At 42.4% G+C, this 27,736-nt stretch overlaps 1 long non-coding RNA gene across 1 annotated transcript; it reads left to right on the top strand.

Moving 5' to 3' along the window:
- Positions 1 to 3,646: 3,646 nt before the first annotated feature.
- On the top strand, positions 3,647 to 21,230 carry LOC131424694 (uncharacterized). The gene is made up of 3 exons (XR_009228116.1): positions 3,647 to 3,757; positions 4,953 to 5,468; positions 21,119 to 21,230. It is a non-coding gene; the product is annotated as an uncharacterized LOC131424694 (long non-coding RNA).
- Positions 21,231 to 27,736: the final 6,506 nt, after the last annotated feature.

Below are 27,736 nucleotides of genomic sequence, written 5' to 3' on the forward strand. Positions count from 1 at the left end.
GGAATTCTTTACCAATACCAGAGGACAGTGCAACACTTCACTCCTCTCTCAGACAGGAGTGTGTATGTGCCTCACCAGGCACCTCACCATCTCCAAAAGGGTGCCACTTACCTATGGAGGCCTCCTCCCCTAAATGCTTGCTAATTGTTTTAGTGAGGCAGTTCACTCCAGCAATCCTTGAACCAAAGGCACACCCTGGGGCCTTGCCAACTCCAATTTTTAATCAAATTAAAGCAAGCTTGCATTTGTGTACACAAAGAGAGCTGATCAGTGACTGTCTCCCCCACACGGGTTAGAGACCAGCACCCCAGCTTTCTAGGAACAAGATTTTATAGCACAAAAAGTTGCAAAGGGGGGTGTCTTGAGAACTTACAGCTAACAGGATTTTGACAAGCATAATACAAAGGCAGATAGCAGGTTAATGATCTACATGGCTTAACATTTCAAGGTAGGGAATAAATTTAGATCCCAACATAGAATCTATGAGGTGCCACTGAGGTTTTAGAGAGGGTTGTTATCTGGTGAGGGAAAGCCAGGCATAGGTGAGTTCAAGGCACGGGCAGGAATTCCAAAGAAATTTAGAAATCACAGTAATTGGTTGTAAAACAGAAATTAACTTTTCATGACTTTATGATGAGATGGCTCCCAATCTTGAGATGGAATTAGGCTGGGTTCATCAACAATTAGTAAACAGTAGAGGTGACCATCAACAGAGGCCATCTGACAGGATGGAGTATTGAGAAGCACAGGGCAAAGTTGGGGGAGTGGGAAGATGTTCCATATCCTGATGGAAATGAACTCTATTGGGGTGGTTATATACCCAATACATTTGTCAAAATTCACAGACCTGTAGACCAGAAAAGGGTGACTTTTACTCTACATAAATTTTATATATATATAAATTAAGCTGGGGATTGAACCAGGGATTAACCACTGAACCACATACCCAGTCTTATTTCTATTTATTTATTTATTTATTTAGAGACAGGGTCTCACTAAATTGCTGAGGCTGGCTTTGAACTTGTGATCCTCTGCTGAAAGCCACAGCCAAGTCAGAATGACGCATGGCATTTTTGCCAGATGGGAGTGGTTGAGCGGTGACTCAGCAAGCCATTGAGATGATGATGGTTATGTTAAGCTGTGTATTCAATTGTATATTAGACCCCTGCTGTAGGCCTTGGGCACCTGCTACTTTGGAGCTCTACTTTGGAGTTTTCGCGGGAATTCCTGGAGAGTTTGTGTTGGTTGGGGAAGTTCCGGAGGAGGGATTTCCGGTTGGTGTTTCTGGAAGGGCCGCATGGGTGGTGTTCGCGGGAGTTCGGAGAATAAAGGAGTTCCTGTTTTGAACCTACAAGTGCCTCGTGGCGGCTTGGTTATTTTGTGCCCAGCCAGACTGCGGCAATCCTCCTGCCTCAGCTTCCCAAATTGCTGGGATTATAGGCACGAGCCATTGTGCCTGGCTTGTAAATTATATTTGAATAAACCTGGCTTTAAAAACTAAACAAAGACATAAACAAACCAGAATGAAGCATAGAAGTAAGAGAGAAAGGGAGGAAGTTTGTGAGGAAGGAAGACAGTAGGATTCTCCACTGAGCAGGCAAGACAGGGGCCTGTGATCCCTAAGTCACTCAGTCACCTTGGGGGCCTGGTCTCCTGAAGCTGTTCTACAGCCCTGGGGAAGAGGCCCACTCAGCCTCTCCTTCCTTTGGGCTTGCTCTGCTGTGCTCACCCTCCTGAGGACTCTTTCATTGACATCTTAGTGCTGACCTCTGACAGCTAAGGCCAAACACTCATCTCATTTTGATTTTTTTCTTTATTATTTTTTTACATACATCACAATAGAGGAGTGCATTACATTCATAATTTTTTTTTGCATTACAAGTCTTACTACACCTTTATACCACAATTTATCAAATCTCTGTTTATATATAAGGTATGGTGACACCAAATTCACATCTTCATACATGAATTTTGTATAATGATGACCGTCTCCTTCCACTATCCTTGCTATTCCCCTTCTCCCTCCCTTTCCCTCCCACCCCTATTCCCGATCTAACCAGAGCAGCCTGTTCCAGGAATAGGACAGAGAGGAACCCAGAGGTTTGGGGTAAAGATTCTGACTGTATTGATCCAAGTAAATGAATAGATTAGAAACTTTACTGTTAGCAGCCTGGTAAGAATTGTTGAAAAAACACCTGGAGGGGCCAAGTAGAAAAACCACAATGTCCCCTGCCAGCATCTTCCCTGGCCTGTGGAGAAACCTTTACAGACTTCCATTTGGCAGCTGTGTCTCCTGTCTCACCCCAGGCCAGAACCCCTGACCCTCTCAGGACACCCGAGAGACAGGTCATTCCCTCATCACAACCTGTTTATTTCATCCTAAATTAAGGTCCTAAGTCCTTTGCTGAGTTGTCATTTTTCAGATCAAAGTGCATTTGTTAAAGACAAAAAGCTGATTGATTAGAAAAATAATAAACATCTTATCTTCCTAAGTACACCTAGATCCCCAATTTCACTTTTCAAGCTAATAACTTGTGATTTGTGCAAGTTAAATTTTTTGAGGGTTGATGGAGGTAAAATGGGGATAATCCATATCTGTCCAACCAACTGAAAAATTAGGTGAAAACACACAAAGGTGAAGTCAGTTAGCAAGCAAATATTCAGTTTGCTCAATTAACAAATATCCATTGAGTCAGGCATGGTGACGCACGCCTGTGATCCCTGCGACAAGGGAGGCTGAAGCAGGAGGATCATAAGTTCAAAGCCAGTCTCAGCAACTTAGCAAGACCTTGTCTCAAAATAAAAAAATGAAAAGAGCTGGGAATGTAGCTCAGTGGTAGAGCATCCCTGGGTTCAACCCCCAGTACCAAACTGGTTTATAACAACAACAAAAACCATTTATTGAATACTTTTTTTGCAGTACTAGACACTGAACACAGAGATGCTTTACCACTAAGCTACAAAAAAAAAAAAAAAAGTTTTTTGAGATAGTCTCACTGAGTTGCTGAGGCTGGCCTCCAATTTGCAATCTTCCTGCCCCAGTCTCCTGAGTTGCTGGGATTGAGCTGCACCTGGCTCATTGAACACTTTTTATTCTGAGCACTTGAAATGAAACAATCAAAGTGAATAAAACAGACAAAAGCATATTGCCTTGTAAAAGTTGTGTGTTAGGTCGGTGATGGCGACTTAGTGGCAACGAACAAAGCAGCCCGCGCTGGAAAAGAACATCAATCAGATGCCAGCGGAAATGCCTGTCAATCAGCCAGATCTCGTGACTAACGCCTGTCAATCAGCAGGACCCCCTGGCCAATCCTGGAGTTCAGCCAACTCCCCTGACCAACTCCAAGGGGGCAAGGGACCCTAGAAACACCTTTTCCTGTCCCAAGCCCTTCCCTTCCTGCTGTAAGCCCCATAAAAGTCCAGTCCGGTCAAGCTTCCACGCGGTTTCTCCTCAGACCCTTCCCCTGTCCCCTCTGTGGGTCTGACTGAGTTCCGCCCGGGAGGGAGTGATATCTCAATAAAGCCTGTTCAGCAGCCCTTTTAAATCTACCTCCTTTTGTCGCTGCCTGCCTCATCTGATCTGACATTGTGTTCTATCAAATTGCATAATAAGGACATGTCAGAAATTGACTGAGCAAAGTCAAACAGCAGGACAGCCAAGGATTCTGGGGAGGTCACACTGAAAAGGTGACATCTGAGCAGGCTTGAAGGTGACAAGGAGGTGGGCCATGCTGCTCTCAAGGGAAAGGCATTCCAGGTAGAGGGAACAGTCAGTATGAAGGCCCAGGGTGCGGGCAGACCTGTCTTCTTCCAGAGGCAGGGGGGATGCCAGTGTGCTGTCCTAGGCCGGGGCAGGGGGGGAGGATGTGGTTGGGGGTGGGGATGAAGATGGAGAGGGCTTTGGAAGTCTAAGGGACTTTGGCTTTTGCTCTGAATGGAATGGAAGCCTGGTGGAGGGTTTTGATTTGATTTCTATTTTAAAAGCTTCTTCTCTCCAGGAACAGTGGTATGCAGGCTTGTACTCCTAGTGGCTTGGAGGCTAAGGCAGGAGGCTTGTGAGTTCAAAGCCAGCCTCAGCAACTTAGGGAGGAGGCCCTAAGCAATTCAGTGAGAATCTTTTTCTAAATAAAATATATAAAGGGCTGGGGATGTGGTTCAGTGGTTAAGTGCCTCTGGGTTCAATTTCCAGTACCAAAAAATAAGTATATAAAATAAAAAGATAAAAGGTTCTTCTTGCTGCCGGTAGAGAGGATTATGCCAGACAAGGATAAGGACAGGGAGTTGTTAAGAGGGTATTGAAGTCATCTGGCTGAGATTGATGAAGTGAGGCTCCATCTCATGAGAAATGGTCAGTTGTTAGAGAAATTGTGAACAGAGAGCCAGGACTTCCTGACACAGTCTGGGTGGAATGGGAAACAGCAGCCAAAGGGGATTGCATGGATTTAGGCCCAGAAGGAGGGATGAGGCTGCCAGGAATGAAGGAAGGAAGACAGGCTGGGAATGGAGAGATTTCAGTCTGGGCTGAATCTTTTGGATTGGCACAATTGATTTGTGTGACAAGGGGAGGGTGGTTTGAACTTTTATTTTCAATATATATATATTGAAAAGATTCTTCTTGCTGCCGGTAGAGAGGAGTATGCCAGAATTATACATATGTATATATATATATATATATATATATAAAATTATAATATATATAATTATATATTATATATATTATAATATATAATTATATTATAATATATAATATATATATTTTAATTAGAAAGTCAGGTGTATGATGCATGCCAGTATTCCCAGATATTCAGGAAGCTGAGTTAAAAGGATTATTCCAAGTTTAAGGATAGCCTGAGCAATTTAGCCAGACCCTGTCTCAAAAAATTTAAAAGGCTGGGGGTAACTAGAATTTTTCATCATAGAACAAGCCATTGGAAATTTTTGTTGTTTGACAGGAATTTCACATCAGGCTCACCAGGATGTGGGTGTAGTCCAGAGGCCCTACCCTCTCCCACAACCCTCCCTTAAGGTATGTGACACCCAGCAGGAGAGGCACCCTGCTCTCACCAAGACCACTCCCTCACCTGGGTCTGGATGTCCAATTGCCAGAAGCCACGGGGGCTTCCAGTCTGGGAGGGAGGCTCTTAAGACCCCTGCTTGAATTTGCAAGGACATCCACCTTGACTTCACCAGTAGAGTGAAGAGTCGCCACACCACGCCCACCACCAACAGAAGCCCCAAGGGCTCTGCAGCCCCCACAGGGCCCAAGGTCAGCCAGGCTTGATCAGAGGACAAAGGACAAGGACAGAGAGAGCCTGCCTCTTCTTTTCTACCCGAAGACCAGGTGGTGGCTGCTCATTGTTGGGCCTCCTCCCATAGCTCTCCGACACCATTCTGCTGCTCCAGAATGAAGGCCTATTCATCACACTGCACCAAGCCTTCGGCAATTTGGGCAAATGAAGAAGAGACAGGTAAGAATAATGAAAGAACATTCCCAGGGTCAGCATGGAAAATCGGCAGCACGATCTGTGATATGATTTTCCAAAGAGAACTTTGCCTAGAAAAGGAAAAATATATATATATTTTTTAAACTGGGGATTGATCCCAGGTGTACCCTACCAGTAAGCTACATCCCCTTTTTATTGGCCTCGAACTTGTGATCTTCCTGTGTTTCTGGGATGACAGGAATGCGCCATCATGCCTGGCTTGGAAAGGAAATCACCAGTAGACACATCGTGTTGTTGAAATGCACTCACTTTTTCAGGGAAAAGGAGAATGAAGTGTCCTGTGAGAGGGGAGAGCAGTAATCAAGTGCAGATGACCCTGGTTTCTCCTAGGATGCTGATTTTTGAACTGTCTGATGCTCAGGTGAACATACTAGTAGGCAGCTGAATAAGGCAGCCAGGGCCTCAAGAGAGGGTCTGAGCTGGGGATGTGGTATACGTGGGAGGGATTGGAGGAGAGCTGGTCTTAACAGCCCTGAGACTGCAGGAGAGGGCAAAAAGAGTCTAAGAAGTTCTGGGCCCTCCAGTGATAAGAGAAAAAGAGGAAGAGGAAAGCAGGCTAAAAGGAAGCATCCTGCAGGCAGGGAAAAAAATCAAGAGGGCGTGGCGTATGAGAAGCCACTTGGAAAATAAAGTGCTCTGAGGCAGAAAAGGTCACCACTGTGTCACATACTGCCTGCTCCTCGATCAGGTAAGTTGAGATCAAGGATGGCTGCTGGATTTAGTGACGCTGGAGTAGATACGAGAGGTTTGGAGGAGTCTGGGGGTTTGGGCTGTAAATGAGAGCACTGACTGGTGGTGGGAAGGGAACGAAAGGTAGTGTTTAGGTTTAAATGAATTTTTTCCCTGTAACAAGAGATTGAACCTGGGGTGTTCTACCACTGAGCCACACTCCGCCCTTTTTACTTTTTATTTTGAGACAGGGTGTCTTGCTTACCCTCACTAAATTGTGGAGGCTGGCTTTAAACATGTGATCCTCCCCCCTCAGCCTCCTTAGCCGCTGGGATTATAGGTGTGCACCACTGCGCTCGGCAGCAAAAAATTAATTAATTAATCAATTAATTAATTAAGGTTTAGAGGAATAACATATTTTTGGTAGACTAAAGGGAGTGAATTATTAGGACAAAGAAAAAATAATGATGCAAAATAAGGTAGAATTTGTAGGGCAATATCCTGAAGTAGGGGAGAAGAGACGGATTTAGTGGCCTTGGATTAGAGCATATAGTTTATAGCAGAGGTCAGCAAACCTCTTTTTATTTTCCTGTTACTGGGAATTAAACCCAGGAGCACTATCACTAAGCTACCCCTCTACACACACATACTTTTTAATTTTTATTTTGAGATAATCTAAGTTTCGGAGACCGGCCTTGAACTCAAAATCTCCCAGCCTCCGGAGTACCTGGCAATACAAGCATGCACCACCATGCCCAGGTTGAAAACTTTCTATAGTGGACCAGAGAGTAAATATTTTTATATTTGTGCATCATATGATTTCTGTGCAAAATATTCTGCCACTGTGACTGTAAAGCAGCCATAGACGATGCACAAACGAACAGGCATGCTATGTCCAATAGAGCCATATTTAGGGCCAATGAAAATTTTTTTAAAATATTATTTTAGTTTTTGATAGACCTTTATTTTATTTATTTATACGTGGTGTTGAGAATTGAACCCAGTGCCTCACACATGCCGGGCAAGTGCGCTACCTCTGAGCCACAGCCACAGCCCTCAACGAAATTAAAAAAAAAAAAAAATTAGTGGTAGATGGACACAATGCATTTATTTTATTTACTTATTTTTTATGTGGTGCTGAGCATTGAACCCAGTACCTCTCACATACTAATCAAGCACTCTTATCACTGAGCTACCACCCCAAGGATCACTAAGGGTTAATTTCATATAATGTTCATATGGCAAAATATATTCTTTTGGGTCCCTCTCCCCATTTGAAATTGCAAAAAAAACTCATCCATAGCTGGAAGTCTGTACAAAACCAGGCAGTGAAACTGGATTGGGCCCAGGGCCCATAGTTTGACCCCCTAATCAATGTAACAGACATGTAACAAGTCAACATGTGTAAGTGGATAGATGTGGTGAAGGGAATGTGGGAAATTTGAGTGCTTTGGTATTTTCAATGAAGTAGGATGCTAAGGATGAGGTGAGGGAGAAGCAGAGGAGCACAAGCATAAAACAGAGTGTGAACTGACGAGGAAATGCAGGTGGAGCAAGGTCTGTCATCATGAAGGAAACCCAGTTGTGTCCAGTGGGGGTGCTTTTCTCCAACCACAGGCAGTTGCATGGATGGGGACACAGCTGTCAGAAAGGGGGACCTTAGAGCCAGGCATGATGGCACATGCCTATAATCCCAGCAACTGATGCTGAGGTAGGAGGATTGCAAATTTGAGGCCAGCTTCAGCAACTTAGTGAGGCCCTAACAGAGCAACTTAATGAGATCCTCTCTTAAAACAAAAAATAAAAAGGGATGGGGAGGTACAAGCACCCCTTGGTTCAATGGTTCAATCCCTAGTCCCCTTCCCCCACAAAAAAGGAAAAAAGGGGTCTTCACCTCAGCTGATGTCTTGCCAAGTAAGTTTCAAGTTGGAAAAAGCCAAGAAACTTGAAATTGTGAGCAGCTGCAGAGCTACTGGTGATGACAAAGGCTAGGGTCCAATTATGAGTGGGGATGAGTGGGTAGCACTGGGTGGAGTACACATCTTGGAGGTAAAGACCTCAAGGAACTGAGAGTTCAGAGGGATCACATGCCTGGACGGTATCCTGGCAATTCTGGAAAATGACAAATAATTGCAAGCTTATCATATATCCAACACTGTAGGGACATTAAATGAAGATTTTAAAATTGGCTTCCAGGTTAGGGTGACCTATGGAATCTGCAGAGGTGGGGAAAAGTCATTTTAAATAATGACTTTTTATTATTTATAAATAATGACAGGTCCTTGAATGTTATGCTAAGAAATGTTATGCCCCCGCTTCCTGTGAGAAGGTAGCAAAAATCAGTTAAATCAGCATGCCATTCAGCACACCTGAAAAGGGTTTTGAATCCTTGAAACAACCTCTCTCCTAGTCCTTGAGACTTTTTATTCCAGAGTTAGAGGTGAGACAGTCCAGGTAGCTGGTTCTTGGTTTTATTGTTTATGTGCATGTAGGGATGGGGGTTGGGTCATTAACTACATTTTTCTTTTATTGTGTGCTATGATATCATGAATTGGGACTGGATAAGCTGCAGTTAGTTTTTCAGTTGTTTAAAAAAAAAAAGCTTTCATAATCTTTTAGTTGCTTTTCTTTCTTTCCTCCTCCTCCTTGTTTTTTGGTGCTGGAGATTGAACCCAGGGCTTATGCTAAGCATGCACTCCACCACTGAGCTACACTTGCAGCCTGAGTAGCTTTTCTTTTTAAAGGGGATAGATTTAGAACAGTTTTTTTTTTTTTTTTTTTAAGCAAGTGAATACAATCAGGCTGAATAGGTAAGTCTGAGACCTTTCAAGTAAGCCCTGGATACCTGTGGTTGGTGCTATCCAGTTGGCCTAAGGAGAGGTTAGGGAGGAGTCAAATGACCTGCTCAGGTGGTTGGATCAGGCTGGTTGGTTGGTTCAGAGCTTTCAGGAGAAAAAAGGAGCAAGCACACATTTTGTGCTGAGTGAGGCCTATGCTGCTTAAACCTGTATACACCTCGACCCTTGCTCATTTTACATGCAGGTTGTAACTGAAATTTGGAAACAAAGTGGAAGTCAAAGGATTTGGAAGGGCTTTAGAGTAGTCAGGTTTTCAGATTACAGCTTTAGAGTCGCCTCTGGAAAATGCTGGATAAGATGTATGGCCACCTCTTTAAAAGTAATATTCATTTTGGTGTCTGATCAGAAATTGAAAATGATGACTTCCGGTCTATTTTCATGGGTTATTTGCACAAGTATAAGATATAATAAGTTCAGGAAAATTACTCAGTAGAATCAGTAAGTCAACAGCATCGATGGACACCCGTATGAGGGCTCTTGGGTAAACAGCATAACTGAAAGGGGCCCTCTAGCCTTAACCCTAAGGAACTCAGTTTCCAGGAGCAGAGGTGTTTGTTCACAGGTGTGTCCAGTTTCACTAGAGCTCCTGAAACAGGAGGTCAGTTGGTTTTTTGTTTTGTTTTTGTGGTACCGGGGATTGAACCCAGAGGCACTTTACCACTGAGCTATACTCTCAACACGTTTTATATTATTTTGAGACTGGGTCTCACTTGGTTGCTGAGGCTGGCTTCAAACTTGCTATCCTATGTCTCAGCCTCCTGAATCACTGGAATTACAGGCATGCACCACCATGCCTAGCTAATAAATATTTCCTGAGTAAGTCAGAATAGTGTAGGAAAGCCTTTGAGATCTTCTGGGCTAGCTTTGGCCACTTACCCAGTTAATGGCCTAGGCCTAGTCAATTAGCATCTCTGAGTCCCAGTTTCCTCATCTGAATGAGACTAATTTTGGCCAACATCTCCACATATTTTGCAAAGATTAAATGACACCACACCTAACATTTAAGATTAATGGCTCAAAAATTTGGTACTGAAAGAAAAATGAGGAACATTCTTTGTTTGGTGGGAGGCAATTGTTGCAGACATTTTACAATTTTTTTCAAAAAAAGAAAACCTTAAAAAATGTGGAAACCTTGGAGCCTAGGGGAAAATTCTCCAAGTAAAATTCATTATTTACTTTGTTTCTGTCTCTTCCCCCAACCCATACTGGGGATTGAAACCAGGGGTGCTCTACCACTGAGCTGTGTCCCCAACCCTTTTATATTTTTATTTTGAGACTGAGTCTCTCTAAATTGCTGAGGTTGGCTTTGAACTTGTGATCCTCCTGCCTCAGCTTCTGGAGTGGCTGGGTTTACAGCATGCACCGTGTAGTCCCAGGATTGAACACAAGGCTCATGCATGCTAGGCAAGTGTCTACCAGTGAACAACATCTCTAGTCCGTTTCATTGTTTTATTTTGAAACAGGGTCTTGCTAAGTTGCTGAAGCTGGCCTGGAACTTGTAACCTCCTGCTTCAGTATCCCTCATAATCAGAATTAAAGATATGTGCCACTGAGCCTGGTTTATTTACTTTCTATCATGTCAACTCAAATGAAAGACAGTTTACCACCCATTATCTCATCTAATCCTGGAAAAAATACTTGCAATAGGCATTATCCTGAAAAAATATACCAGGTATGCAAAAGGCTAAACAGTAGCAGGCTAAATGATGGAACAGGACTTTAGACCCAGGTTGTTTGATATTAAAACCTATGTTATTTCCACTACAGCAAAATGTAGACTATTTTCAGTGGTTTAGTTCAACCTTACACCCAGAGCTAAAATATTCATAGTAATAGTTATTTCTAGAATTAGAGCAATAATGGTGCTGGTTATTCAAAGATTTTTTTTTTCCTCCTGGGCTGGGAAACTAACTCAGTGGTAGAGCACTTACCTAGCACACAGGAGGCCATAGGTTTGCTCTCCAGGACCACAAAGAAAAAAAAATCCCCCCAAACTAAATTCTGTCTCTTATCAATTTCACCCCTGCAAACCTGGGTCTGGCTTCTGGAGCTGCCCAGAGGAAATCCATTGCTCCCTGAAGGTGCAGAGGATGCAGCTGTGTCCTAAGCAATCACCCTGCACACAGCTGGGGGAGCTCCTGACCCTCCACAAGATGGACACTTGGCCCTCGCTGCACTGACTCTAGTTTCTCCCTGTCTCAAAATGATTGCTAACAGATGAAACAGCTCCCATTGCAGTCACCGCAAGGTCACTGCTGCTGTTGTGTTATGTGAGACAGGCTCTAAGCTCCAACCGGAAAACCTCCTGGGAGATGGATTTGTTCTCTCATTCATACAGTCCAGAAATGTTCAGGAGTGCCTACTCGGTCCCAGGCACTGTCCCAGGCACGGTTGTTCATGCAAGATCCCTATCACTGAAGGACAGACACCTGCTTTTGTAGAGTTTATCTTCTAGTCTGAGAAAACAGAGGACACAAAATGAATATGTAAACTTCTAGAAGGTGACAAGTGTTAGGGGGAAAGGAAAGGGGGTGGACCTGGAAATGTCAGAATGGGAACTGTGGTGGTTCCCACTTACCTGGGTTGCCCACATGGCTGAAGGCTAGAGAGTGAATAAGCTGGGTGGATAACCAGGGAAAGAGCAGTGGAGGCCAAGGGAACAGGCTGTGCAGGCCCCAAAGCTCAGGCATGCCTAGGGCTGGAACAGCATGAGCAAGGCCTGGGTAGAGGAGCAAGGTCTGACAGATGATCAGAGAGAGATGGTCTGCGCTGCACTCTCCACTACACATACCTCTAGTCCATGTGGCTGCTGAGCCCTGGAGTGCAGCTAGTGCTGTAGAATTAAATGACACATCAGATTTCAAAGACTTTGATAACAGGGGAGGAATTTCTCATTTTTTTAATATTGATTCCATGTTGCAGTAATACTATTTTTTTTAGTTATTGGATTTAATAGAACATATTATTAAAATAAATTTCACCTTTAACTTTTTATTCTGAAATGTCATATGTGGCTCAGATTGTGTTTCTGATGAATTATACTGGTCCAGAGTCACCTTTCTAAGGATTTTGTTTTTATTTTGGCTGAGGTGGAAAGCACTGGGGAGTCTTCAGCAGAGAAGTCACATAGATATGTATAAAGCTGTGAATTGAACTCAGTAGTGCTTTACTGCTGAGCTGTATCCCCAGTCCTTTATTTTTTTTTAAAGAGAGAGAGAGAGAGAATTTTTTTTAATCTTTTTTTTAAAGAGAGAACTTTTAATATTTATTTTTTAGTTTTCGGCGGACACAACATCTTTGTATGTGGTGCTGAGGATCGAACCCGGGCCGCACGCATGCCAGGCGAGCGCGCTACCGCTTGAGCCACATCCCCAGCCCCCCAGTTCTTTATTTTTGAGACAGGGTCTTTTCTATGTTGCCCAGGCTGGCCTTGAACTTGAATTGAACTCAGCATCCCTAGTCACCGGGATTATAGGTGTGTGCCATCATGCCTAGCATGATCTGGCTTTTTTTTTTTTAAAGAAAACAATCACTCTGTGTCATGTGCCTATAATTCTCAGCTATTTGGGAGGCTGAAATAGGAGGATAGCAAGTTTGAGGCCAACCTGGGCAATTAGACCCAGGTTGAATAAAAAGGGCTGGTAGAGTGCTTGCCTAGCATGCATAAAGCCTTGGGTTTGATTCCCAGTAGCACACATACACACAAAGGGATCACTTTGGCTATTGTAATGAGAATAAATTGTAGGAGCTCATACATGGAAGCAGGGAGAGCAGTCTGCAGTCTACCGAGTAATCAGTAATACAGGGAAGAGATGATGGTGGTAGTGGAGGTGATGAGATGTAGTCAGAATTCTGCTCTATTCTGATGGTAGCCCTAAAAGGATCTCCCGTGGGATTAGATGTGGGGTGGGAGAAATGGTTTTGGCCTGAGAAACAAGAATGATGGGGCTGCCACTGACTGATACAGAAAGATTGGGCAGTACAGTGGAATATGAGGATATCGATTTAGGTTATTAATTAGTGAGATGGAGACATTGAATAGTTGGATGTTAGTGTATAGAGCCAAGGGAAAAGTTTAAGTTGGAGATAAAAATTTGGGAATTCTAATATCAAAGTAGAATTTTTTTTAAGTCAAGAGACTAGAGGAGTTCACTAAAGGAGCATGATAATGTTTAAAAGCAAAGAATGAGGAATGAGCCGTAATAGAGGAGAAATGGATAGTGGAGAAACATGGGAGAGGAAATTCAGAATCCACAAAGAATAAAGGACAGAGAAGGAGCCAGATGATCTTCCCTGGGAGCCAATGAAGAACGAGATTCTGGGACAAGTAAGCTGTCAACTCTAAGGAGAGCTGTTTAAGATGAGAACAAGTTGACAAGTTAGTTTAAGTGATGTGAAGTCCAGGGGATGTCTCTTTGGGTTGATGTGAGTCAAAGTCTGATTGCAGGAGGTGCAACCAAGAACAACAGGAAAGGCTTTGGAGACAGCTGATATCAGCATGTATGGAAAACCCCACAAATTTTACCAGGAGAAGGATGAGAGAATTGGGGCCAACACTGATAGAAAGTTGGGGCTAAAGGACTTAAATAATGATGTGACAGATAACAGAAGATTTGTCTCCTAATAGGAATAACCCAGTAGATAGGAGAAAATTGATGATGGGGGGAGGGGAGGTGGAGTCTTGTTCCCTTGTTGAGAGGAAGGCTTGCCAGAAGGCTTGCCCTCAGGGGCCAGGGAAGTTCACTTACTGTAACCAGCAGGAAAGTTGACCAGGAGGGTGTGTTGTGGTGGGGCCATTGTGTAAGTTCTGTCCTGTGGCTTCATTTTCTCCATGAAATGGTAAGTAAGGCCTCCAGCAAGATGAGGTGTTGGAGCTCAGTAGAGAGAACTACAAGTGCAACCTAATTATCTGGGAGAGTGAGAGAATGACTGGAAAGGGTGAAATGGCAGCTGGTTTTATGGACATGGTTGTAAAGTGATGACCCACATTGTGTTATCTGCAGGATGTTGAAGGTGTATTCAAGGGAGTGGTGTGTGTGTGTGTGTGTGTGTATCACAAGGGAATGGACCCAGGGGCACTTAACCACTGAGCCATCCCCCAGCCCTTTTTATCTTTTGAGACAGGGTCTCATGAAGTTGCTTAGGTCCTCACTAAGTTGCTGAGTCTGGCTTTGAACTTGAAATCCTCCTGCCTCAGCCTCCAGAGTCACTGGGATTATAGGTGTGCACAAAGGGAGTGATCTCAATGATTTATCAGAGTTGACTCACTCAAACAAATATTTGCTGAGTGCTTACTTTCATCCCAGCAGCATATAATGAAACTGCTTTTTAGGCTCAGAGTTGCTCAGTACCTGCTGCCTCCATGAAAGCCCTGCTTGTTCTTTCACCGCCCTCGATGGCCCTCGCGGGAACTGCGGTCCAGGCAACACACGACACACTGCTGCCACCTCGTGGCCAGTAGCTGCTACTACGAGTACACCACGCTAACACCTAGTACTGGACTTGCCCAGGGGCTTGGGTTGGTCCCTGGCAGAAATTGTGACCTGGCCAAAGATCACAATTCCTTGTGGCCATTGCCTCTGCCTTTCCCCACCGTTCACTTTTCCACTCTTATTCCTTACCAAGGTATGACCGTCTCCTGGGAAGCTTCCATTTTATCAGACAAGTCTGAAAATCAGTAAGTCATTGAATTTCAAGCTTTTGTGGAAAACTAGAGCAGGAAATATTTTAGCTACCAGGATCTGCACTGTGCCTCCATATCCTACCACTAAGAGGAGGCACCATCTTCAGAGTAATACTGAGCCTGAATTTTGTCCTTTTTTGTCACAATTCACATTAGAATTTGACTGAAAATTCATGATGCCTGATGCCCCACATAATGTCCTTATTACCCAGTGCTTGATTATTCCCCAGTATTTACATTTATTTCCTGTGTTGTTTAAAAAAAAATATTTTTTTTTGTACCAGGGGTTGAACTCAGGGTACTTAATCACTGAGCCACATCCCCAGCCCTTTTTGTAATTTATTTAGAAACAGGATCTCACTTAAGCCTCAGCCTTGCTAAGTTGCTGAGGCTGGCTTTGAACTTGCAATCCTCCTGCCTCAGTCTTCTGAGCCATGGGATAACAGGCATGCAATATCACTCCCAGCTCTTGATTACAAGTTTTACAAGGGCTTTAGATGTAGCTCAGTTAGCATTTTTCTGGCAAGCGTGAGTCTTTGGGCTTGATCCCCAGAACCACAAGAAAGAAAAAATTTACAATAGTCCTTTTAGAAGTAGAGTGATTTAAAGAATAAACAATCTGATTGGCTGAGATAACATATCAGTATTTGTTTTATTAATTTAACAGATTAACTACAGATTAACAGATTAACTACCTGACAATAAGGCCTAAAAAATATAGTGCTGCAAGTGGGCAAATGTTTTTCAGTTAAATTTTTTTTTTTTTTTTTTAATACTGGGGATTGGACCCAGTGACACTTTACCAAGCAGCTATACCCTGAGACTTTAAAGAAAAATTTGGAAGCAGGAATTAAATACAGGGGCACTTAACCACTGAGCCACATCCCTAGTTCTTTTCTCTTTTTTATTTGGACACAGGGTCTTACTAAATTGCTTAAGGCCTCCCTAAGTTGCTGAGGCTGACTTTGAATTTGAAATCCTCCTGCCTCAACCTCCTGAGCTGCTGGAATTATAGCTACATGCCTATAGCTAAATTTTTAATTTTCAGGCAGAGTCTCGCTAAGTTGCTGAAGCTGGCCTCGATTGGCGATCCTCTTCCCTCCCTCAGCCTCTCAAGTAGCTGGGATTATAGGCTTCTGCCACTATACCCACCAGTTAATTTATCAAAGTAATACCTACATAAAAATTGAAGTAGTATATTAGTTGGCTTTCCATTACTGTAACAAATATCTCAAATAGTCAACTTAAAAAGAAGACAGGTTGGGTTTGGGATGTGGCTCAAGCGGTAGTGCGCTTGCCTGGCATGCGTGCGGCGCGGGTTCGATCCTCAGCACCACATACAAACAAAGATGTGTCCACCGAAAACTAAAAAAAATAAATAAATAATACTAAAAAAAAAAAAAGAAGAAGAAGAAGACATGTTTATTTTGGATCACTGTTTCAGAGGTTTCAGTCTAAGATCAGTTGGCCTTGTTGCTTTTGGGCTTGTGGCCAGGCAGTACACATGTAGGGAGAGTATGGTAGAACAAAGCCATTTACCTCATGGTAATGTAGTGAAAGGGAGACAGAAAGAAGAGACAAAGGGGCACTCCACCATTAAACCACATCCCCAGCCTTATTTTCTATTTTATTTAGAGACAGGATCTCACTGAGTTGCTTAGCGTCTCATTTCTGCTAAGGCTGATTTTGAACTCACAATCCTCCTGCCTCAGCCTCCCAAGCTCTTGGGATTACAGGCGAGCACCAACCTCACCCGACTAGTGGGTTCCCTTTTAAGGAATCAGTGTGCTGCCGTTTTCATTGTTGAGTCCTGCACTGTCCACATTTCTTTTTTGTGTGACCATTCAATTTCTATAGAAAAAGGATAATCCATTTCCTACAGCCAAATGGTATGGAACCAAAAGCTTCACTGCTGATCCTCTGAGGAGAGGATGAAGAAAATGACTGAGGTCCCCACAGTGTCATGGATATGGAAGAAATACTCAACTGCCCAGTTCTTCAGCATTGAAACAATGCTTTTGTTTTGTTCAAGTCTGGCCTTCCTGGTACTTGGTATCTCCAAATACCCAGCTGTGAGCCAGTTGGTTTTCTTTCTCTTCCACTGTGGACTCCTCTCTTCCCCCACCATTTAAAATTCCTTAGGTTGTTCTAGGGAGGTTTGGGGAAAGAGGGGAGGCAGGTGTGTGGAAAGCGTGTGAGAAATCTGCCATTTTTAACTGGAAGTTTTAAATAGACCGATTATCATTAAGAATCAGAGGAGCTGGGTATAGTAAAGCAGGCCTGCAATCCCAGCAGCTTGGGAGACTAGGACTCCGGATTACAAATTCAAGGACAATCTTGCCAATTTATTGAAGCCCTAAGCAACTTAGCGAAATCCTGTCTCAAAATAAAAGATAAAAAGGATTGGGGATGTGGCTCACTGGCTAAACACCCCAGTGTCCAATTCCTGGTGCCAAAAAAAAAAAAAAAAAAAAAAAAGTTAAAGGCTTTTTCTGGGAGGGAGCTCAGAGGGTACACAGAAGGCTGAGCATGCCGGGCAGCTTTGAGGCGCTCCCTAGGCAGAGCTCAGGATGGTGCAATCCAAGGTCTGCAGAGAGGAGGACACCAGGAAGGCTGGAGCACCCAAATGACAGTCATCCCTTTGCTCTGGGTAGTCCTCCTTGGACCAGCCATCATACATAAAATCAATTAATATCCACTTTTTCTAAACTAAGCTTGAGGATCAAAAAGCCATCAAGTCTCTTTCTATCCAACTTGTTCAACATTCTCATCACATTTTGCTGATTTTCTCTCATTATTACGAAGCGTCAGAAGGAACCCCGGGTCACTTCAATTTTTTTCTGAGATCTAGGTTAGTAAGCCAGATCTTGTATAGACACACTTTCTGTATTTATATACACACACAAATAAATATTTGCTGACATGGCAAAAAAATTTCACCAAAAATATCCCATGGTCAGAAGGACCTGCCACTGTTGTCCAGCGTATATTTCTGGGCCATTACAGTTAGGAAGAGACTTTGAATGTCCTCCCTACCCTGAAAAAAAAAACACTTTGATATGAAAGTTAAAGGCTTAAATATAGTGGAAGCAACTTAAATATCTCATTCACAACTAATGAGAGATGTTTGGGGACAGAGGGACAGAGCTGGAGACCCCTGTTGGTGTCCCTGATCCCACATTGCCTGCCGATAAGCTAATGGCTGAGATCCTCAGCTTGGCTATTAAAATATCTAAATGTTTACCTTGCCCATATTATAAGGCCGTTGTAAATTAAATGAAAATATTTATAAATTGTATACTATGCTGTTGTATTTATGGATAACTTGATGGAATTTGCCAGAAACTTTGTAGGGGGTAATATGGAATGTGAAGTTAAAAGGATTACAGTTCCTGACCTTATGAAACTTAGAATTTAGTAATATCTCTTTAGAGAAGAGGGAAAAACAACAAAGACAAAAATCTGGCTTTTTTTTTTTCTCAAACGCTGGAATTTGTTTTTCAACTTGAAACAACTGAGTGCATTTCTCTCTGATTCCTGTCTATTTCCATTAGCTCTAGTTTGCTTTTTTCCTTTGCCTGTTTTTGAAGCATATCATACTAGATTGTATTTCCAGCAGCATTCAGGAGCTGCTCTTGGTCTGGGGTGTAGCTCAATGGTAGAGTTGACATGAGCCCTGCCCTGGGTTCAGTCCTCACCTGTCCTCCCTACTCTGGTGGGGGGGAACCTTTGATATAAAATTTGAAAGCTTAAATATAGTGGAAGCAACCAAAATGTCTGTTAGTTGTTGCATGATAAACCAAATGTGGAATATGCATACAATGGGATATTAGTCTTCAAAAGGGAGGAAGTTCTGGGGCTGGGGAGTGGCTCAAGCGGTAGAGCGCTCGCCAGTCATGCGTGCGGCCCGGTTCAATCCTCAGCAACACATACAAACAAAGATGTTGTGTCCGCCGAAAACTAAAAATAAATATTAAAAAAATTTCTCTCTTTCTCTCCTCTATCTCTCTCTCTCTCTTTAAAAAAAAAATAAATAAAAAAATAAAGGTCCATTAGAGAAAAAGCATCATTGTAGGGATTTTACTTTGAAAAGGAAATCCAGAACTGGGTCTACAGCTCAGTGACACAGCATTTGCCTAGTAGGCCTGAGAGGCCCTGCCTGTGTTCCAGTCTCAGTATTATAAAAACAAGAAACAAAACAAAAAACATAAAAGAGGGGCTGGGGGCGTAGGCCAGTAGTAGAGCACTTGCCTAGCATGCATAAGGCCCTGTTGGGTTCAATCCCCAATAAAACACCACACACACACACACACACACACACACACACACACACTACAAAAGAAAAGTCTGTTTCAGCCGTGTTGTATTCTTAGCCTTCTAAATGACTGGGATTTTTGGTACATGACAGGCCGCCCCCCACCTCAGAGGTCTTGGGCAATCACCTGGTTCAGTTTATGCCTTCAGGTATGTATGATATCATCCCAAGTTGCAGATGAGGTGACCCTGGTGCCCAGAGAGGTTAAGAAGTTTGCCTCAATTCCACAGCAAGTGGCAGAGTGGTGGCCAGCACTCTGTCTCCCAGGACCTATGTTCTGTATCCTGCTGTGTGCTTTATGGAACTTTGGGGTCACCATTTTCTACTAAATTATAGTTAAAAATATTAGATGGCCTAATTATTGTGCAAACATTCTTTGAGTGTCCCAGACAGTTTCTTATCTGGATAAAGGTGTGTGATCAAAAACCTTTCAGGGGGAGATATGCTGTTTATCTGAGATCAAGGCCTGGACTCCAAAGGAATCTGAGCCTTTGATCAGGACAAACTGATGAAGCTCACTAGATCTCAGATTCCTAATCTGTTTAAAAACATGCCCAACTCAAAATGTTTTTGTGAGAGTTCAATGAGGTTGTTTATGAATGCATCGTGTATGGTATAAAGTAGTGTCTTGGGGTTCTCTGGGTCTTGGGAGGTTTTTAAGATCAAAATGAGTTCCATCGTAACACAAAGGTTTTACTTACCTTCTTGACTGTCTCTCACAGGTATAATACGGTGGTATGTCCAAAGGCTGTGAGATGTGGGATATTTATAACAGATTGAATGCAGAAAATATGAGATATTCAACTGGCTTCTGATGGGCCAGGTATTCAAGGTTTGCAAAAATATTAAATAAACTCTTCTCATTTATTTTTTGATCAGAAGGTAGCTACTTTTCATAAAACTGTCTTATGTTTAAATGGAATGTGTTGTTAGGTATCTTTTAGGTTAATAAAATTTAAAAATAGTGTTTTCAGTTTTGCTGGGTATGGTAGCACACAACTGTAATTCCAGCAACTCTGGTGGCTTGAGGATGATTTCAAGTTCAAGGTCAACCTCAGCAACTTAGCCAGATCCTGTCAAAAAAAAAGACAGGGTATAGCTTGTTCAGTGGTAGAGTACTCCTGGGTTTAATTCCCAGTACCACCAAAAAAAAAAAAAAAATTCAGTTTGAATTTCCCATGTGATAAATATTGTTAGTTATAAGTACATAAACAAAAGCTCTTTGAGGTTCTTATGAAATTTTCAGAGTATAAGGTCAAAAAGTTTGAAAATTACTGATATAAAATAGTGTACAAAATAGCAGATATTTTTACTTTGCATCATTGATTTAAGAAGAAAGTATCACATGATTAAAAGGGATGCAGGCATCTTATAGAACACTTCAAAAATTATAGATATATCCAGTGACTTGGGAAGGCTGAGGCAGGAAGATAGCAAGTTCAAGGCCAGCCTCAGCAACTTAGGGAGACCCTCAACTACTTAGTGAAACTCTGTCTCAAAATAAAAAATAAAAAGGGCTTAGGATGTGGCTCAGTCGCAAAGCAGCCCTGGGTTCAATCTCCACCCCCCCCCCCCCAAAAAAAAATAGAAAAAGAAAAAGGAGTCAAATATTATAATACAAAGAATGACTATTGCCTTTGTTGTTGTTGTTTTTTCCCCCACATACTGAGGGGTGCTTTACCTCTGAACCACATCCCCCAGCCCTTTTTATTTTTTATTTTGAGACAGGGTCTCAGTAAATTGCTCAGAGCCTCTAAGTTGCTATGGTTGACTTTGAACTTGTGATCCTCCTACCTCAGCCTTCTGGGCCACTGGGATTACAGACAGCACCACCACACCCAACAACTGTTGCCGTTTTTGATATATTTTTCTCAGTGGTATTTATTGTAAATACAGAGCCTGTGTCTTTTTCAGTCTACAAAGCTATCTTGTGGTAGCATTAGGACTTTTAACTATATTTTGCTGGCCTTTGAACTAGGTGCTGACGTTAACTCTGCTCCAGTTATTTCCGGTTTGTGTAGTTTTTAGATGTTGTCTCATATGTGGTCTTCATGTCTTGTACCATCCGCTCTCTTTTCTTCTCTTCTAGCCCTCCTTGGTGATGTTGGCTGCTAAGGTCTCAATGGCCTGCTGCCCCTGGCAAGCCTTCCCCTTTGGGCTCGGCTGAGTGTTTCCATTACCAATGAGAGGGAGCTCTTGAGGTATGGAAGGGGTATATGCTGTATGTGCTAGAATCAGCCCTGGGTGCCCCCAGGCCTTGTTGTGGGCAGGGCCTCCCTCTCCTTGAGTGATGTTTTGCTGTTTTTGAATTTTTTTTTTTAAAGAGAGAGAGAGAGAGAGAGAGAGAGAGAGAAAGGAGAGAAATAATTTTAATATTTATTTTTTAGTTTTCGGCGGACACAACATTTTTGTTTGTATGTGGTGCTGAGGATCAACCCGGGCTGCACACATGCCAGGCGAGCGCGCTACAGCTTGAGCCACATCCCCAGCCCATGTTTTTGAGTTTTGATGATACACAATTTTATGAAAGTATTTTTTCCTCTCCCCCCTCACCCCATTTTGATTCCTACCATCTTTCTAAACCTGAGATATGAGCCTAGGCAGGGTTGGAAATGGGACAGTTTATATTCAGAGGGGCTGAATACCATCAGAAACAACCTCTCTGGTGGCCTAGGCTTAGTACCTAATATGGTGGAACCAACCCAAAAGTCCATGGATAGATAAATGGGTAAAGAAAATGTGTCAGATACATTCAATGGGATAGTTTATTCACTGTTAAAAAGGAGGGAAATTCTGGTACATACTACAACATGGATGAACCTTGAGGATATCATGCTAAGTGAAATAAGCCGGTTATAGATAGACGTATACTATATGGTTCCACTTACATGAAAAACACCTGGAATAGTCAAATCATAAAGACAAAGAGTAGAATGGTGGCTGCCAGGGATGGAGGGAGGGAAGGGGAGGTATTGTTTAGTTTTGCAAGATGAAAAGAGTTCTGGAGATGGATGATAGTGATGGTTGCACAACAGGGTGAATGTAGTTAATATTACTGAACTGTACCAAGTCCAGCAGCAATGCTCAAATATTTTAGTCTTAAAGAGATTTTGTTTATGTGGCTATATTTATTAATATTTATCATATTAGAAGTTAGAACTAAAATATATTTTGAAATATTTATGGATTAACCTAAAGTAATAGTAACATCCCATTACATTTAAACATTTGTATGAAAAATAACCATGGACCTTACTCCACTGTGGAAGTGGTGGGATCATAAAACCCTTTTTGTTGTTGTTGTTGTTTTGTTTTGGTACTGGGGATTGAACTGAGGGGTCTTTACCACTGAACCACATCCCCAGCCCTTTTTATTTTTTATTTTGAAACAAGGTTTTACTAAGTTGCTTTAGGCTGGCCTCAAACTTACTATCCTCCTGCCTCAGCCTCCTAAGATATGATATGTAGCCCTGGGGTATGAGTCTAAGCATGGCTAGAGATGAAACAGTTTATATTCAGAGTATAATCTGAATATTATCAGAAACAGCCCTTCTTTCTGATGGCCTAAGCTTAGTACTTAATACAGCGGAACCAACTCAGATGTCCACGGATAGATAGATGGATAAAGAAAATGTGTTACATACATTCAATGGGATTTATTTATTTTTTTATTTATATTTTTTTGGTACTAGGGATTGAACACAGGTGCTCAACCACTGAACCACATACCCAGCCTTTTTTATTTTGAGCAGGGTCTCACTATGTTGCTTCAGGCTTCAATAAATTTCTGAGGCTGGCTTTGAACTTGTGATTCTCTTGCATCAGCCTCCCAAACTTACAAGTGTGCGTCACCGTGTCCAGCTTCAATAGGATATTTTATTCCGCCTTAAGAAGGAGGGAAATTCTGGCACATGTTACAACATGGATGATCCTTGAGGGCTTTATGCTAAGTGCAATAGGCCACCATGCCTTGCTTCGTAATTCTGATTTGTTTGATCATATTTCACAAATTTAAAAGAAGTTGAAATCGGGCATGGTGGTGCATGCCTGTAATCCCAGCAGCTCAGGAGACTGAGACAGGAGGATGTGAGTTCAAAGCCAGCCTCAGCAAAAGCGAGGCTCTAAGCAACTCAGTGAGACCCTGCCTCTAAATAAAATAAAAAATAAGGCTGGGGATGTGGCTCAGTGGTCGAGTGCCCCTGAGTTCAATCCCTGGTACCCCCTGAAAAAGAGAAATTGATGTTGATTTCCCAGTTTGCAAAATTACTTAAAAAGTGGAACGATTTTCTCAAAATTCTGACTTTAGACACACGTTTTATTAACCTATAGGACATGACATCCTGTGGCTTATCTTTTAGCGCAAAATAGAAGGACAGTAAAGTATTTTAGGAAATTGGAAAAACTCTATAAATGTGAGAGTTTTTTAAAAATTTTTTTCATTTTTTTAGGAGTTGACAACGGGTCCCTGGTGTTGATTTTGATATTACATATGTTAGTCATTGTGTCTGTTAGTGAAACAGTCTCAAGTCTCATAAGTATATTTGTGTGTGTGGTGCTGAAGACCAAAGCAGGGCTTCACGCATGTCTAGGCAGGTACTCTACCTAACTACATCCCCAACTCTCAAGCCTTAGAATTAAAGTAAGTGTTTTTAAAATGGCATAGAATGTTCCAAAGAGGACCATGACCTTCAGGGGCTTCCCCACTGAACAACCAACCAGGGACATCAGCACTCAATCCAGTTGGTCTCATTTGCTAGAGACTTAGAAGAGAACACAGGCAAGCCTCCTCTTTCTCAGGAGAGAAGCAGCTCAGAATCTAAGTTAAGATGATACAGTTTGGTTTTTAGGACTAAAAGTATATTATATTAACTTTTGAGAAATTCCACATAGAAGCCACAATTGGCTTAGAATTTGAGAAATGAAATTCTAAGGGAAACACCCAAAGTTCAGTTGGAAAAGTGGTCTCTGAGAGGTCTGCTATGGCAAGCTCCTGCTGAATAAGTGTCTAACAGGTGGACAGTGACTGTCCTCTGTGTCCTAGACACCAATTCAGGTGAGACTTTACCAGGCATTTTCTGATTTTAAGGCATGTCCTCTAAGTCACTTTGAGAAGCGTAAATGGAAAAGACAGTAGGTTTACTTTGAAGTATGGGCTAGATTCAGGCTTACCTAGACTAGGGAGACGGGAAATGTGCTAGCAGATCTCTGACTGACAGGGGTGAGTTGAAGACACCCCGTTCCAAGCATTGAAGAAATAAAGGGTATTTGTTGGGTCACCTAGTGGGAGAGGAGCATGTTGGAGCTGGCCTCGGGCCTATGTCCAGGCCTCTCTCCTTCCCCTCCCCCATTGTCCATTCCTTTCCTCTTGCTGGCTTCATACTCTTAGATCCTGCCGGGTGGCAGGAGAGATGACCATCAGCAAGTCTGAGGTCAGGCTGAACATCTGAGATGAAAGCACCATTCCCCCCACCTCTAATTTAAAAAATTCCAAGGAATGACTAGGCAAGCTAGGTCCTATGCCAGAAGGGACAGAAAGTTCCAATGGATAGCTTTGGGGGGGTAAAACAGTTTCCTAAAATAGGTAAGGTAAGGAGGCAGGAGAGCCACGGCCAACCAGAAGGGATCACAATGTTAGACAGGTTTATTCTACCATGAAGGGAATTATTGTTGTTGTTGTTGTTGTTAGTGTGATGCTGGGGATTGAACTTGGGGCTCTGCACATGCTAGATAGTCACTCTACCACTCAGCTCCATCCCCAGCAGAGGAAATGTTTTTGACGTGGTTCTTCTTAGTTGATGTTTCTCCTTTGACCAGTGTCAGTTTGCTGATGTGAAGAGGTTGGTCATATATATATATATATATATATATATATATATATATATATATATATATATATATTTTAAGATCAAGTTATTTAACTCTTCTGTGCCTCAGTTTCCTCTTCCTCATTTCATACTAAAATCATTTAATAATATTGTATTTCATAAGGTGGTTGTGATAATTAAATATTGGGAACAATGCCTAATAAATGATCAGTGTTAAATAAAAGTTTACATCAGAGGGACCAAGCAAATGCAGGGAACTAAGGCCTGGAACATCTCTTGAGATAAAAGAGAAACCAGGAGGATACACTGAGCTGTACGTGTGGAAGTTCTTCCATCAGGTAGAGCTAGGTGTGAGAAGCTATGAGTTGGAATCCACGGGTGGTACTGGAGGCAAACCCCGCAGCATACAGGGTGTGTTGTAGTCATCCTGAACCAGAAGCCATATTCTGCTACCTCCTCCCTAGCCCCTGTGAACATTTGGAATTTGGAGGTAGTGGATTATGGTTAACACTGACTGGGATGTTGTGGTACCTAGTGCCTGAGGATCCCGGGAATGGGACATTCTACACATAGAAGAATTATCCTGCCTAGAACATCATTACTAAAGGAAGACACTGGAATGATCTGGGGAGGCAGGCCTCCAAGTGACAGGGAATGAAGAGCACAGATACTGAGAAGTTTCAGCATAAGTGATTGAGCTCAGTCACCAAGCATCTGGACCTCTAGCCCCCTAGCTTGTTGCAGGATTCCTATCTCCAGGGAGAGGACAGAGATTGGAAAGAGACACATGGAGCTATGAATATGTAAGAATCAAGACCAAGACTCCAGTGACCAGCACAGGGCTCTCTTTGCAGAACCAAAGTCAGCAAACGAGTCTGAGTTCAACCCCAGTTCTGCCAACCCTGCGATGGTATTTCTCTGATCCTTACTATCAAGTGTGATAACACAAGAGAGACCCTTAGCACCTGACACACTGTGCATATTCAATCAAGGGAAGCTGCTATGACTTCTGTTGTTATCAATAACATTGACAGAGAGCCAATGAGGAGAGCTCAGAATTGAATAAGTCAGGACCTCAGCTTTAAGAAAGCAAAAGGACTATTAGCAGCCTGGGACAAAGCGTCACCGCTCAAGAGTGTGGAGAGAGTTCTTGTTCCCTCCTGTGTCAGAGGAGGGTTGGTTCTTGGGACAAGGATACCTCTAATGCTGCAGCTGGAATCCAGCAGGTCTTCCTGTGAGGAGAAAGAGGAACATGGAAGAGGAAACTTCACCATGAAGGAACAGCATTCTAGCTGGGAAGCCAGGACTAACACTCTCTAACAACTAAAAGCAATAACATGTACAGTAGGATTGCTACTATACATATAATGTCTGTTTGATTATGTGTGCAGGAAAACCCAAAACCCTGAAAGGGCATGACCAAAATGTTGATAGTGGGAATCTCCAGGAGATGAGAGTATGTCAGGAAAAAAAAAAAAAAATAAATAAATAAATATATATATATATATAAAACTTAATCCTAAATAATATAAAACAGAATAAAATTCAAAATTCTCTAACACCCCAGAAATGAGAAATCATGTGTTCTAGAAAAAGTATTGGAAGGTCTTATAAGAAGGAAACCAGGTGGGTTAGATAACCTGTAAGATAACCAGGTCTTAAACTAGTCAGGAGAGGATTTTATTCATGAACGGAAATACTAGTAAAAAAATCTCAGCATTGCCAGAGGTCTCTTGATAGCTGCTCAGTACAACTGTGAGGCTTACAGGCATTTTACCTTTTGACTGCACATTCCTTCCTCCACAAGCCTCATTTCTGATAGTCTGGACCTTCCTGCCAGGAACTGACCCCTGGTAATGTTGCCCATGATGTAGCCACTACCTGAAACACTCACTTCCATTACTTGATAATACTTATCCTATTTATTCTTCAAAGGGTTGCCTGAACATGCTTTTAGTGAAAAAAGTTTTGATTCTTCTTTTTTTGGTATTGGGAATTGAACCCCAGAATTTTTTTTTTATCACTGAGTTATATCCTAGCCTCCCAACCCCTTCTTTTTTTGTTTGTTTTTTATTTTAAGACAGGGTCTCACTAAATTGCTGAGGCTGGTAGTCCTCCTACCTCAACCTGCTGAGTCACTGGGATTACAGGTATGCACCACCCCAGGTAGCTAGAGTGAACTTTTTCTTTTTTCTTTTTTCTTTTTTTTTAAAGAGAGTGAGAAAGAGAATTTTTTAATATTTATTTTTTTTTAGTTTTCAATGGACACAACATCTTTATTTTTTTTATTTTTATGTAGTGCTGAAGATCGAACCCAGCACCCCGCGCATACCAGGCGAGCGCGCTACCGCTTAAGCCACATCCCCAGCCCCAAGAGTGAACTTCTTAATGGCTTTATATTATTTTGGCACTGGGGATTGAACCCAGGAGCACTTTACCACTAAGCCACATCCCCTTTTATTTTTTTATTTTAAGACAAGGTCTTGCTAAGTTTCTGAGGCTTGGCTTTGAAATTGCAATCCTCCTGCCTCTGCCTCCCAGATCGCTGGGATTATAGGTGTGCCACCACACCCGATGCTTAATGGCTTTAATTCTCCCTGGTATCTCCAGAGCCTAGTGGACCACCTTGAACATAACAGATGAACTGAACTTACACAGCTGGTACTGAGGCAACACTCAAGGAAGAACTGCACTGAGGACATCTTGAGAAGAAAGATTTGTATTATTTGGGGGGATTTGAACACTCAGAATTACTGTCATCATTGTTAGGGATAGGATAGCATTTTGTTTAGGAGATGTTGGCTATTTGGATTCTAACCCAATAATTTCTACCACCATAATATCTCTCTACCTGTCTATGTGTCTGTCTTCTGTCTTGTACA

The sequence above is a fragment of the Marmota monax genome, unplaced genomic scaffold (assembly GCF_021218885.2).
Source record: "Marmota monax isolate L192 unplaced genomic scaffold, Marmota_monax_Labrador192_F-V1.1 WCK01_AAM20220418_F8-fsc00191, whole genome shotgun sequence".
NCBI classification, from domain to species: domain Eukaryota; kingdom Metazoa; phylum Chordata; class Mammalia; order Rodentia; family Sciuridae; genus Marmota; species Marmota monax.